The following is a 16050-nucleotide window of genomic DNA, read 5'->3' on the forward strand; positions in this document are numbered from 1 at the left end:
CAAAGATAAAATGTCCATTGAATCTTCATATTTAGACTGAGTCTAAATATCTTCAACTAAAATGAATATTTTTGAAAGAAACAAGAGCATCCTATTTTTCATGTTCATCCAAGTAACAGAAGTATAATTTCCAGAAATGAAGAAATAATTGACCATAACCTGGAATGACAGAGAGGAGGCAGCTAAGTTAAGTCTGTGTCTATTGATCCACTTGATAAATGGAACACAAGGCTAAAACTGGAAGCATCAGGCAAAGTTGTCAGAAAAGGAAAAAATAAGCAGCTACTTAATTTACAGGTCAATCTAAATTCATGTGCTTTGTACAGTGCATGTATGTGACATTTGTGCATGTGTGTGTGCATGTGAGCATTTAATATCTTTTAATTTTATATCATGTCCTCAACTGTGTTGTATGCTTATTGTAAAACAGGTGTTATTTTTGAAAAGTCAGTAATGCCCTCTAGTTTCTAAATCCCATTAGATGTTTATTGGCTTTTATCTACTTGATTAGAACCCTAATACTCTTTCCCATTGTAGCTTTCATGACTTAGTTTCTATTTGTTTTCCCTCTATCCATCAAACCAGTCATTTTGCAGTCTACTTTGTAGATTCTCCCTCTGTCTGTCCTTTAATTAATTAGTCTGTGTAATATTTCTCCACTCAGTCTTCTTGACTTGTTCATCTAAATATATTTCCAGATACAGCTGATCTATTGTCATGGCTTCTACCACCTGTAGTTAGATAAATTTAAAAACTATGTTTTTAATCCTGACCCCTATAGTTAGCCTCAGATACTATGAGATCAGTAAAAAAAAAAAAAAAAAAAAAAAGTCAGTTTCTAATCCTACTAACACCAAAATTCTAAAGTATATAAAAATGAACCCGTCATCTTTATACCATTACATCACAGCCCATTTCTTTTGCCAATAGCAACTCTTTATTTAGGCCAACAGCATGGAAAACACTTAGTGAAGACTTTAATCTTCATCCTCAATTGCTCCTGAAATAGGATTGTGTCTGCTTCTCTGAAGCCCGCCTTCTTTCCATACTCATTACTACTGCCTAAAATAATGTCAATCTCATGTGTGATTCATAGCAATAGTTGAATCACTGTGATCCTAGTGAATCAGGCTGACTCACTCATACAATAATACTCATTTTCCTAAATGTGTACTTGATCATGTAATTTTCCAGTTAAATTGTCTCGGTGATTGCCATGCCTTCTCCTTAGGATGTTATATAAAGTCCTCCTCCGTCCAGAGCTTTGGTTTCATTTCCCAGGTCACTGCTCACCCCTAAACCCCTCGCCACCCATGTGTATGTCAGTATCTAATTACGAAATATTTTCTTTAAGAAACGTGCTTGTCTCTTTGCCTCTGCACTTGTTGCTCTCTCATAGCTTACCTCAGGCATTTCAGCCTCTGGTGGTACTTCTCTTTTTCTCTGAAAAAAATTCATTTTTCAGATTGAGTTAGTTCCCTCCAATGTTGACACGTGACTTCTAACCCTGATTGAATGCCATTTCTTTGCCAATTTCTCCTACTGTGATTCTTTAAATCAAGTTTGTTGTCCAAGAGAAAACTGGGTGTTTAATAATTGCAAATGAAATGAAGAAATTGACTGAATTGACTGAATTCATGAATAAGCACCTGTGATAAGTAGAATTAGGGCCCACCAATATTACTACATCCTGCTTTCTAAAATCTGTGAATATGCAACCTCATGTGGTAAAATATACTTCACAGGTGCAACTAAAGAGTTTTGAAAAGCAAGATTATCTTGCATTTTCACGTAAACCTACTGTAATCATAAAGTTCCTGAAAAAAGGGAGTCGGGACGATGAGGTTAAGAGGGAGATTTGAAGACGTCACCCAGCCAGATCTGAAGATGAATGGAGAAACCTCAAATCAAGGATCCTAGGTTCCCTCCAGGAACTGGAAAAAGCAAAATGAGTAAATAAAGAAATACATAAATAAGGAATTTTCTCCCAGACTTTCTCAGCTCTTCAAAATTCTTGACTTTAGCTCAGTAAACCTATTCCTAACTACTGACTACCAAAAGTGTAAGATACTAACTACGTGTTACCTGAAGCAAAAAAAAAAAAAAAAAATTGTGGCAATTTGTTACCACAAAAATGGAAAATGAGCACAATAGTTTGTATTCATTACAGTAACTAGAAAATTTAAAAATACAAGAAAAGGTTTATTGTCTGGTTAAAAAAAATTGAGATGAGTTAGCCAGCATACGCTACATTTTTCTGTGGTCTTTATGGACAAGGGGGATGAAGTCTCTTCTGGGAGAAGAGACTATAATTTAAAAGAGACTAGTAATTTAAAAATACTATTTTAGACTACAAAACTGCTTAAAACTGTTCAAAGTAAGCTATTTAATTTTAATAAGAAGAAAGATGGGTCTCAGAGAAGTAACTGATTTGCCTAAGGATGCACAAGAATGAATGATTAACAGTGGCAACAAGACTTCTGATCCCTATTTTCACATTCACTCTTTGGCATCTGCTGCAAAATTTTTATCTTCCCCAATTGAGGAGTTGCTAATAATTGGTTCAAGTTAAGAAAAAATTGTAAATTATGTAAGGTATTCTAGAAACCTTCAAAGCCCTAAAATAAAGGACTGATACTGAAATTTAAATGATAATGGTGTTTCCATTTAACCGAAGGTTATAGCAACACTGAAAATTTAGATAGATGATTTTAAAAGGTAGAACTCATCTTTTTATTCTGATTAGGGTGACCAGATATACAGGTCACCCAACTAAATTTGAATTTCAGGTATAACAATTTGTTTTCTATAAGAATGTCCCAAATTTCACATGGAACATACTTACATTTATTTGTTCTTTATATAAGATTCATATTTAGCTGACTCCTATATTTATATTCTGTAATTTATAACACAACCATAGTTTAATATGTTACTGAGATACAAGACTGAAGTAGTTCATTCCAAGGTTTTCAATACTCAGAATTTCATTTTGAGATCTATTTTAAATGTAGGCAATTCAGGTCAGTATCCAAATTGATTTCATTTTTATATTGTCTAAAGTAGAACTATAAGTTTAATTTGTTTAGGTATTTGAGAAATGCTTATGAATAGGACCATATTTATAGCCTCTTCTATTCAGTGAACTTTTAGGATGAGCATGTGACCCTAATAGAACTATATTTACAGACGCTTCTATCCAGTGAACTTTTAGAATGAGCATGTGACCCTAACTTTTTAAGACTGCTGTGGAAATGACATTCCCTTGGCTTAATGACAAAGTACCATTGATACCTTGATTTGAAAATAGTTTAGATGTGGTAAAGGAAATTTCCAGTGTAACACAAATAATTTCTAATGAAAACAGTAATGGATTATAACTACAGTTAAAGTATGAGTTGACTTCTAACACATGCACTCTGGCAGATGCAAAATTCCCCCACCTTGAGTAGGTGCTTATTTAGGAATGTTTTTTCTCCTTCATCTCATATAAAAAACAGAAAGTGAGAGAATCTTTATGGAATTTGTTTTTCAACTAATGGCATGTTTGCTAAGATCTCTCCCTTTATGGATGATTAATTTAGAATCCAGTGTGACAATTCTGTCTGCACAAGATGTCTTATTCTGTAGCATTCATAAGCATTTGTTTCTTCTCTACCAGAACAGAGTCAGTTAATGATGTCCATAATGCTTCATCAATATGACTTCAATTCAAAGATGTTTGCATGTGTAATATTCACACTGGAAAAAAAGTGATAATTAAGAGTCTGAAGTACAAAAGGGTAATGCACTGTCCTCTTGCTCAGTAGGGAAGTTCATTAGCAGTGGAATCATGTCATTTGCCCATCTGTTCATAATTGCATTCACCCCAGGAACTAAGTGAAGGAAGTGACATCACATGGTCCTTATATCCACAAGTTCGTAAATCACATGTATGTTCTTATCTGCATGGATGACTGGAGGGAGAAAAAAGCAAAACAACAACAACAAACTTCATGAGCAACAATAACAACTAATTGAGTCTTTTTCAAGCTTAGCACAGGCAGATGACCTCATTAATTCTGTAATCCTGACAAGATATTCTATTTCTAGGAAGCCTCACAGAAAAATAAGATGCTGCTGCTTATGTGTGTTATCAAGGCCATATTGTGGGGGTAATTATCTTTCAACTGGTTGGAGACACACCTCTTGTTTGTATGTCCTAAACATCGGGTGCTTAGCAGCTGCTGTAATATCAATAGAAGAATGAAATAGGCCCTCATTAGATTAGCACTGAGCTTATTGCTGGTGCCGGTCTCATTATTATTGGTGACTAAACTGGCAGATTGTCAGGATGCCTCATGGCGAGATGAGCTTTTGCAGCTCTTTGTTTGTAGTTATTATAAACAATGAAGTGAAAGAAATCCCTTGGGCATAGTCATGTCTCAGAGGTTTTTTTGTGTGTAGCAATCAGCTCGCAGAGGCAGCATTGGTAAACAACTTCTTATTTTAAGGAATGATATTAATTAAAACATCGAGTGTGGTTTGGAAGAGAACTTGTTAATTATTTAATGTCACCTGCTCTGATCAGGCCCACCAGTTGAAATATATTGAAATATATATATGTATATCTATCTCCTCAAATATGCTTTTCCTCTCATGTACACCAATAAAAATAAGGACTTCCAAGTGGTGAAAGCCTGTTTTTCATTTTAAATAATCTGCAAATGTGAGACATTACATCATAGTCTTAAATGCAAAACAGATTTTCTTACTTTCTTTGGAAAACAGTATTGAATCCAAAGACTGCATTTTGCTGATTTGCAAACTAGTTAGAATTAGTTAGGTCACCAGACTAGAATTGTCAATATATCTATAATACGATTCAAGGGAATTTGGCAGAGAGTGTCATTTTGTATTTGACATGAAGTGTGCATTCAGGGTTGAAATACTTACTTGAGTTAATGAAAATATTTGTCCAGAATGACCACAAGTTTCAAACAATAACCATAATATTTTAAATTTTAAATAATTATTATATGAACAATGCTTCACATTACCTTGTCAGCATTTATATACATACAAGGCAGATGTCAAATTTCTTTAACCAATTCTAGGAAATAAAAGTACATTTTGCATATTTAAGTATTTCTAAGACTTCTTAGTGTTAAGCGCATGAATATTGATTCCACATTCTCATATCTGTATAGCAAAAGAAATTGTGGGGGCCTAAATCATCCAGTTGGTTTCTACTTATTATTCTCCTCTATCTCAAACTCAAGAAAACTGAATATTTTCCAGCAAAATATCTATAAATAGCTCCAGAGCCAAATCTGATCCTCTGATGTTAGTTTGTTAGGATTTCATGTGAATTACTACCATTCTGTGAGATTTACCTTTTCCAGAAGAACATCTATCTCTATAACAAAGGGAAGCAAGTCATCCAAAAAATGAGGCTGAGATTTCAACCATTTCCCCAGAGATCATAACGGATGCACCATAGATTTTAATTTGCACAATTTGGCTTTGCCCTTAAATAGAGGCGAGAGATGACAATTCAGATCATGTTTCCACAGAGCTTAGATGATGCTGGAACTTTCCTTCATTTTCTCCATCTTCTCTCTGTCCTCAGCAAGCACAAGGATTAAACTCATTACTATTTCACCATAGAATTACCCTGACAAACTCTTAGAAAATCCTTACAGGAAGATAATTCTTTGATGACTTATCTCTTTATAATTGAATCCTATGTCTTTCAGAAATCATTTTATCACAGGAGGGATTTGCCTGAAAGACTGAGCAAGTTCCTTTTTTTGGGGGGGTCATAAGACATTCATTTCATCTGGGATATCAACTTTGAAAGGCATGGCTATTTACACATTTTTCAGCAAATACATTTTAAATTATCAAAACATCTTCAGCAGTTCTTTCCTGCAGCACATTTTAAAATTCCCTCTCACATGAATAAACATTTGAAGGCATACTTTTAAGGCTTTGCTTTAGAATCAAACTTTCTGTGATTATAGAGTTGCTTAAATATACTTTTCATAGTCAATATTGCTTAAATGGGTTGAAAATAACATGAAACTCAAAAACATGGCAGACAATAGATTTAAATAACGGATACCAAGAATAATTTGAAAAAGGTACAAAAATGTGACTTTAGGAAGTTAGATGTACTTGAAGAACTACATTAATATGCAAGAAATTTTGTTATTTTATATAGAAAATTATTAGTGTCCTCTGAATATGGTAATTTTGGACTGTGTTTTGTTTGACATTTAGATAGAGATATTGGCAGAGGATAGGTAAATAAATAAACATAAATACACACTTGTAAATGTTTATGATTTTCATAAGCACTAACTAGTAAAACCTACCTTTAGGAATATTTGAACACAAATGACTTTTTCTAAATATCTCTAATAATGGAAAGACACAGCTATCCTAACACCAGTATGATTCTGCCAAATTTGGAAAATTTGCATTTCTTCAAAGCTATTTGGAAGACAAAAGATAAACATTCCTGCAAAGTATTGAAAAAATTTCTCCTAAAGATTGTTATAATAGTTATTAGGAATAATTTCCTTCATTTAGGGCATTGGCCATTAAAGTATAAAAAGTGATTCAATTTACTCTTCACTTAAATTCAGCAAAATTCATATGCACTTCTTATTTTGACTTAAACTTTTAATTAGTAACATTTAAATCTGTCACTTTGGAGTGTGTGTGTGTGTGTGTGTGTGTGTTTTAGAAGGAGAGTATCCTGAACACTTTGAAACTGTATATTCTGTCACATGTGTAGTCATAATTAGTGTGTTTACCTCTCTTCCATGCTTCCTCAAAGTTAGAAATACAAAAGATTTATATTATTATTATTATTGTTATTATTATTATTATTATTATTATTAAACGTCTTAACAAAATCCTTTCCAGTTCCTAAACCAAGGGAAACTAAGTATAGAAATATAATCTTGCTCCAATCTTTGAATAGTGTTTCCTAGTAAAGGAGTCAGCAAGGTTTTCCTAGATATGACCACAGGTAAATCTGTTCAGTTTTGTGGATCACCAGGTTTTTCCCAACTACTCAATACAAAACAAAACAAAACAAAACAAAACAAAACAAAACAAAAAACAAGTAGTGAAAAGCAGTTACAAGGCTAAAACAAATTGTGTTTGCATAATCAAATAAAACTTTCCTCGTAGATTCTAAAATGGAAATTGAATTATAATTTTCATGGGTCATGAAAAAATGCTCCTTGCTTGATTTTCAAAAACTATTTAAAATATTTTTTAAAAATTTAGTTCATGAATCATACAAAAACAGGTGGTGGTAGGATTTAAAATGTGGATCAGAGTTTGTTAACACCTACTTTAGAGTGCCTACTGTGCCCGTATTTTCAGGGTAGGGGTGTTCCTCAGCCCCAGGGGCCCAACAAGTCTATAACTTACAAGTCCCTGGTGGCATCCAGGAATCTTCGAAATGAGTACTTGGCTTATGTCTTCCAGTCGAGCACTTGCCAACCTGTAATGTTTGGTAGAATGCAAGGAGCAAGTAACTCTCAGTCTATGAGCCGTGTTTCTCAGACAGGTTGACCTTCTGGGAGCTAGTTCACTAGCTCGGAAAACAACTAATGCTTAGTAGCCTCAGCAGTCTTGCCTGTTGTGAAACAGAGCCTCTACATTTTGTGTGAGTGAGGTTTGGTTTGGTTTATGTCTAGGCTCTCTTGACCTCAGTTGAATTACATGAGTCACTTGTGGTTTCTGGACTACCCAGCAGGTTGATGGTGACACAGATGTTAATTTCTCACTGGGATCATCTGTATTAGTTCTAATTTAAACCTCTATCCGCATAACCTCTTCAACTTGTTGATGTGCAAGCATAAGTTATTTGAATTGTTGGGAAGAGTGCACATAATGATTGTGGGAAATCTTCACCCGTCTTTTGGTCTTATAAGAGAATGGACTCTGGATTCAGGGACTCATGGATCAAATATTATTGTTTGCTACTTATTTGTTATGTAACCATAGAAGTAATTTTTACTTCTATGAGTTAATGAGTATAATTCTCATTTCCTCAAGATTAAAGTGGAAATGAGTTATAATACATCTACCTTATTGGAAAGTTACATTAAATGTGATAAAATATTCACCGAGCAATATGTGTTTCTGTTTGTTTTCTGCCCTTGGATTAAAAATTCACAAAAAAATTAGGTGCTTAAAACAATGCATGTTTATCATCTGATGACAAATAGTTTCTGTAGGTTGAAAGATTTGCATAGTTTAACTGATATTTCTGTTTTAGGATGTGACTCAGGTGTCAATTAGAGCTGTGACTTGTTCAGATGCTTAACTAGGGAAAGGTCCACTACCAAGCCTGTTGGGTTTGGCAGAATTCAATACTGGTGACTGCGGGACTAAAGTTTTCTGTTTCTTCAGTGGAGTCTGCTCTCAGCTCCTGCAGTTAGTTCCTTTCCAGGGTGGCTCCTCCAATATGGCCCCTTGCCTCATGACAGTGTAGCTCTACAACATGAGCAATGACTTCAGGGAGGGTTAATACCACTCTTCTAGGCAGTTTTATCTGATCGTTTCCTCTAACCTTCTGTGTTCTTACACTTCTGCTAAAATGCAGACTGGTGCCAGCTTCCACTAATTTTAATTCACTAAGTCTAGGGTAGGGACTAACAATGCTCATTTTAGACAAGCCCTTTATGCAAGTTATCCAAATAAGATATTTGAAAGGATAATGAATCTGATGGTTAAAATAAAACTGCTTGACTTGTCATTTTTGTGGTCAAAAAGAATGTGCCACATAAATTAGTATCTATTTAACTATCTATCAAGTAATGGATTCAATAAGGCCAGAAGATAAACAAATATGTACCTAATGGTAATAATACTTCTTATTCATAAAATTGTCTGTGCCAATACATGAAAAACTCATTATACATCCTACATAAAATTATTAAGTGAACTGCTTCCCCATAACACAAATGAGAAGAGAAAGAATACTGAAAAGGGGAACTGGAATGTATTAAGTGAACATAATTAAAAATGTATTTCCTGTGCTGTATAAAACATTAATAAATTGCCTACAGTATTACTATAAAAGAGCTAATACTTAATCAAAGGAAATTAGAGTGTATTTAAAACCACTAATAAGAAACCAAGCAAAGAATTGAGTAGTAAGAAAACTATTAGCACTAAATTAAAGATGCATAAACACATTAACTAAATATAGGACTGTACTCTGCATTTGATTATTTAGGGACACATTGAAAGTTATTTTCACATGCCTTGTGATCTGAATTATATAAATGGCCAAATGATCCTGTTAGAGTGAATTTTATAGGTAGGCATGCAGCCTGGTATATTTTTAAAAGGTCAAAATTCAGAATAGTATAAATATTGTTTATAATAGAACTGCATCTCTTTCTACCTATGTGATGAGATCCTATCTTTTTCAGGATATTCATATGTAAAATGATAGTGATAGTCATTGTGGTTTGTGAAAGAAACAAATGAGATAACAACATATTGAGGTATATGGCTCATGAAAACCATACAATAAATATTGGTCTCCATACCCATTTTTCTTTTTCTTGAGTATTCTTTATGGGAAAAAAGCATCCTTCAGGACTTTTAGTTATGACTTTATGACCTGAAATGGAATTTTTTTAGTCTTAATTCTATATATTTTTTCATTATTTATTTATTTTATAAAATGAAGACTTCCCTCATGGATATTTCTATTTGTGTGAGCAGTTTAATCCATAAAGTTATGATATGCCAATATAATTTCAAATGAGAAACTTCTGAGTGTCTAGATTGATAAAGATGTTTTTATGCAAAATAAGTGCCAGTGGGAATATCTCAATATAGTTGTATTATTTCTACCTCAATCAGGGAATAATTGAGCTTAGGGCACACCAAAGATGGCTTTCATCCTGGTTAGTACTATGCATCTAATGGACAGATCTGGCCCTTGACTCTGTGGTGTTTATACTTAATGGTTGTCCCAATTAAATTTTTCTTAGAAATTCAGTATTGACCTGACCCCTAAGAATCATTTATCATTTTAACCAGAGAAAATGCAAATGAGGGTGACCTTTCAATGGTATATCAATTTACTGCTAGACCAACTGCAATCCTGAGAACCTAGTATTTGTGTAGATGCCTCATCCCCCAAATGCTGTAAAGTTTCTGCCTCAAGTCTTGGACCTACTGTCATGGCATCCATAAGCCCTGTGATACTTCTTTGGATTTCTTGCCTTTTTTCCACATCCTGAGCCTCATAGCTAGTGTATCTGACTTTATCCCACCATCCAAGCTATCTTATCATTCTCCCCTTCAACTCCCAAAGATTGCTAATCCCCCTTTTCTTTGGAAGAAAATTTGGAACATGGTTTGAAACCTTTGCTTACAGTACTTGATGCTACCAAGACTTATTCCCAGAAAAATCATTCCGTTTTGTAATTTTCTTTGAACTCTCTGTCCATATGAGCATGTAAAAGTTTGACTACTTTTTAGAGGTCTACAGGGCTCTCTTTTGACGGTTTTAAACAAGCTTTATCAATTTTCTTTCCTGATATGACCAAAGCTATGCCATATCCAAAATAGAGGGCTAAAACTCTATTGTATAAGTTTCCTCAGTGAGAGAAAAGTATCTGTAACAAAATAGAACCAAAAATGCAAGAGTAGAATAAACTGTAAAATAAAGGAAGATAAAGACTCAAGGTGTATATTTACACTTTTGTTATTCTTTCAATAATTACACTACAACTCACATTCCAAAGTAGGAGACATCTGAAATGTAACATATTGCTAAGAGAAATATATATGCAAAACAAATCTATTATGATCCCAATAAAATCTGCAGCTTTAAATCACTGAAAATTTTACACATGAACATGTAAATTATGTTGTTCTTTCTAATACTGCCTCATGCTCGTCTACGCTCACATGGTGACAATGAAATTTCTCCCTGTCTTTTTTGTTTTATTCATCCTAAACATGCCATTATTTATGAGAATAAATGATGACATTTCATAATATATTTATTTCATACAGTTTTCTTGCACTTTAAAAGTTAGTTTAAACCATAATACTGACATCTTTTGCATGCAATATTTAATAACTGGAAGACTTGGACCAAATTAATTTCGGAAGTCAAGAATAACCGTGGTCTAAATGATATCTTCCTGATCCCAGTTGTACCATGACTGGACAAAACTTTTCATATTTTAAGGCATATTTGATAATTCCTTTTTTGGGAGGGTACTGGGGATTGAACTCAAGGGCACCCTATCATTAAGCCACATCCCTAGCCCTATTTTGCACTTTACTTAGAGATGTTCTCATTTAGTTGCTCAGTACCTGGCTTTTGCTGAGGCTGGCTTTGAACTCACAATCCTCCTGCCTCAGCCTCCGAGCTGCAGGGATTATAGGCATGCCACACCTTGCCCAAACTTGATAATTCCTTTTTACTGGCTCATCAAAAATTGATATTAAGGGATGTTTCTTGATGTTAGACAGACCTGAGTTTGAATCACTTATTCACAGCAAAACATATTTTCTGCCCATATTTGACATTAATTTCAAATTTATAAGTTCAACCATCTCTTCTGTGTAAGATACACACAATAGAGTGCTTCCTGCATTCCAGAATCCTCCTTCATTCCCATTCCTGGCCAATAATCCCTATTCTGAACTCATCATAGATGGATTTTGCCAGTTTGGGAACTGTATATAAATGGAAGGATATGGTATGTGATTCTTTGAGGTCCGAATTCTGTCACTCAACATTATGTCTTTGACATCAGCCAGAGTATTCCATGCAGAAATAATTGAAACTCATTTCTATATATTGTTTCATCACATGAATATGCAACAACATATTTTAGATTCAAAATTTGAAAGATAGTAATTATAGAACCTAATATAACAAACTTCTGCGGACATTCTTACATATGCTGGTAGGTGTCACAGCATATTTCTGTTTGAAAATGTTTGTCCATATCCTGTATGCTCTTTCCAGAATTTGAAAATGGTTGTGTTTCTAAAGAATCTTTAGCAGTTAAGTGTTTGTTTTTCTGGGGAGAAAGTCTGAAGTGGACCTCACACCAATAAACTGTCTTACATTAGCTCTTAATTAATACTGATTGACTTATCAGATTCATTAATATAAAAAAACAAATATAAAAAGCAACTATGGCATGACCAAATTGTGGTAAATACCAGGTATTCAAGACTTGTTTAACTTCAGACATCAGTAAATGCAATTCCCTGTGCATTTATTCACAAAATGATAGCAGTTTCTCAAATAGACTCAGAAGAAAATAAACAAAAATCTGACCTACACCTAATGAATTTTTTTTTTGGTATGCCAGGGATTGAACCCAGGTGCACTTAACCATTAATCCACATCCCCAGCCCTTTTTTTGTATTTTATTTAGAGACAGGGTGTTACTGAGTTGCTTAGTGCCTCTCTGTTGCTGAGGCTGGCTTTGAACTCATGATCCTCCTGCCTCAGGCTCCTTAGATGCTGGGGTTATAGGCATGCAACACTGCACCCAGCATCTAATGAAATCTTTCAGCAAATAAAAGTAGATGGAGATTTCCTCAATCTGTGAACAGGTATACACAAAAACCCTACAACCAACAATAGGGTGAAGGACTGAAGCTTTCCTTCTAGGTCAGGGGAGACAGGTTTTGTTCTCCTCATTTCTTTTTCGCATTCCCTGAGGTTCTTGCCACTTCAATAAAGAAGCAATAACAAGAGAACTGCCTGTCAAAAGAGGAAATATGACTGCCTTTATTATCAGATAATATAATCCACAAGAAATGTACTAGAGTTGATAAATTGGTTTATCAGGAACTCAGGATATTTAATTTACATCAATATCCATTTGTATCTATTTACACTAACATAGAACAATCAGAAAATAAAATAAAAATTTAAAGTATTATTTAAAATAACACCATAGTATGAAATATTTAGGGATGATTTTTCAGAAAATTTGTGAGATTTACATATTAAACTTTGTTGAAGAAATTGAAGAAGATTTAAGAAAATTAAGAAATATAAAATGTTCACTGCTTAGAATACTTATTATTGTTAGCTATCAACTAAATAAATTCAATGCAATCCCTATTGAAATCTCACAAGATTTTTTTTTAATTTAAAAGTCACACGACAGATCATATGGAATAGTGAAAACATTGACAAAAGAATATTTTCACTATTCCACATAAGAATGCAGTTGGAGGATTAAAACTGACTGAAGACATAGCATATAGATACTCTAAATAAAACAGCTTTTGTCTGAAAGATAGACTAACTGGTCCAAGAAGAGAAGAAGAGTTGAGAAATTGAACAATTCATATGTGGACAACCATTTTTTGAACAAGGTGCAAAATTAGTTTCATGGACTGAGCATAGTGAAGAGCTAATGGTGCTGGGACAGTAGGATACCCATGTACAAGATAAGTTAAAGGGCTGGGGTTGTGGTTCAGTGGTAGAGCACTTGCACATGTGAGGCACTGGGTTCAAGTCTCAGCACCACATAAAAAATAAAGAAAGGCAGTGTTTCCATCTACAACTAAAAAATATTTTTTTAAAAAAACAACCTAAAAACTTGAGTCCATCCTTTGTACTATTTGCAAACATTAAATCAAAATGGATTACATGCTTCAATATAAACCAAGAATTATTAAAAGTTCCAAAAATTAGGAGCAAACATCTATAACCTAGGTCAAAGCATGTATTTCTTAAATGGGGTATCAAAGCACAATCATTAAAGTGCAAACACATAAAATGGACTTCATTCAAACTAAAATTTAAAATATGACTATACCAAGTGTTACTAAGTATGCAGGGAACTAAAACTTTTTAACCACTGCCTGGGGGAACATAAGATGATACAACTACTTTTAACAAGTAATATAGATATTTCTTAAAAAATCAAATAGACTTCTGCCATAATATCCACCCATTCCTTTTCCAGAGTTTAGAAATGATTGCATATGCTATATACAAAGGCTTAAACATGAATATTCTTAGACATTTTATTTTTTAAAGTTCCAAACTAAATCAATCAAAAACATTTGTCAATAGATATATTTAAAACAAAACTAAACCAAATTTTAGTTCATCTTCATATTGGAATATTTCAGCCATAATACTTAAGTATTAGTATAGATTATGTTATGGATAAATATGAAAAATAGTTACTCAGAATTAAAGAAGTTAGACCCAATGAAGAGTATATATTGAATAATTCTATTTATTTTTCTCTTTATTTAAAATCTTATGAAAAATAATCTACATTGACAGAAAGCAGATCAAATGTGGCAAGAGGGGTCAGGAAAGAGGTGTAAAGAGGAATTATAAAATGGCAGGGGAAACTTTTGGAGTCATGGATTTACCCATTATCTTGATTATGGTGATGGTTTCATGGCTATAAACAAATGTCAAAATTTATTACATTGCATGGTTTAAGTTTATGTAATTTATCATATGTCATTGGCACTTCAATAAGGGTGTTAAAAATGACAGGAAGAAATGTCTTCTCTCTATACTGTGAGTAATCTTGTATGTAATTCAGATGATTCTAAAAGTTCAGTACAATAAACCTAAAAGAAATCTATCTTGTGCAGGAATCCTTATAGTAGGGAGGATTAAGAATTTGAGAATTTGATAATCCATTTATTTATTTTCAGTGATGTAGTTTTATTATTCTATTATTTCATTACAGTATTAATTCTTTTTATGAAAAATTATTAAATTCATGTAAGTCTTAAAATTATTGCCTTGAATTTTTCAATTGCCTAATATCTTAATAATATATTTTTGAAAATAATATGTATATACATTAATATAATTTAGAAAATAGTTTGATCCTGAGACATTATTTTATGGGGAGTATGGTATGAGACATTCTTTTCTTTCAGAGTTACATGTTAAAAGGAAAAAATAATGTAGAATGCTCTATAAATAGAAAGAAAAAAATGTTATTCATTTTTCTTCTCTTTCCCTCTCCCTCTCTTTTTGATTGAATGTAGTGGCATTCCCACTGAGGTACGCCCCAACCCTTTTAATTTTTGTTTTGAGACAGGGTCTTGCTCAGTTGCCCAGACTGGCCTTGAACTTCTGATCCTCTCACCTTAGCCTCCCGAGTTGCTGGGATTACAGGTGTGCGCCAACATGCCCTATGTTTCATTGTTTTAAAGAAGAATTATGCTTGTAGTATTTTGGATCTTAGTCTTAATAAGGACTGCCATGCTAGGAAGTACTGTCAGAAAGGCAGCCACAGAATAGCTAGAGTTAATAAATACACTCTAAGGAAAGGAAATCTTCAGGGTTATGATTTTTATATCCTATGAGTATTTCAGATTTTTTAAGAATTGGATTGACTTGTAATTGAGTTTGCTCTGTTTATTCATTTCTTCTTTCTCTGGGTAAAATTTAACAAATAAATTCATAATACAGAGAAAGAAAAAACAAGGAAACATCAGTTTGTGATAAAATCTCGTCTCAATAAATAAGGAGCCAAGATATTATATCAATAAACAACAGAAGCTTTTTGAACATAGAAATGAATCTGGCATATTACCCATTAAGACATATTATATAATAAAATGACAGACATACACAATGACACAAATATATAAATAAGTACAGCAGCAGTTCTCTTCAGTGAACCTTTAAGTAAGTACATATATTTTTTAAAGATTCTTGATGGTTCAAAGGATCAAACCCAGAGGTACTTTACCACTGAGTCAAACTCCCAGGCCTCTTTGTTTTTAATTTTGAGACCATGTTTCACATTTTCCATGCTGGTCTTGATCCTCCTGCCTCAGCCTACCAAATTGCAGGGATTACAGACATGCACCATTGTGCTAGCAACAAATGCAAACCTTTTAACAAATTCCAAATGAGTTTAGGGCAAAATCCTGAGAGACAAAATCCCCAAATGCCATAACCGTGAATGCTGAAATTCAAAAAGATCAAAATTTCGACTGGAGAACTGAAAATTCTGAAAATTAAAACATAACAATATAATTCTGAAA

Source organism: Sciurus vulgaris, assembly GCF_902686455.1.
Source record: "Sciurus vulgaris genome assembly, chromosome: 7".
NCBI lineage: Eukaryota > Metazoa > Chordata > Mammalia > Rodentia > Sciuridae > Sciurus > Sciurus vulgaris.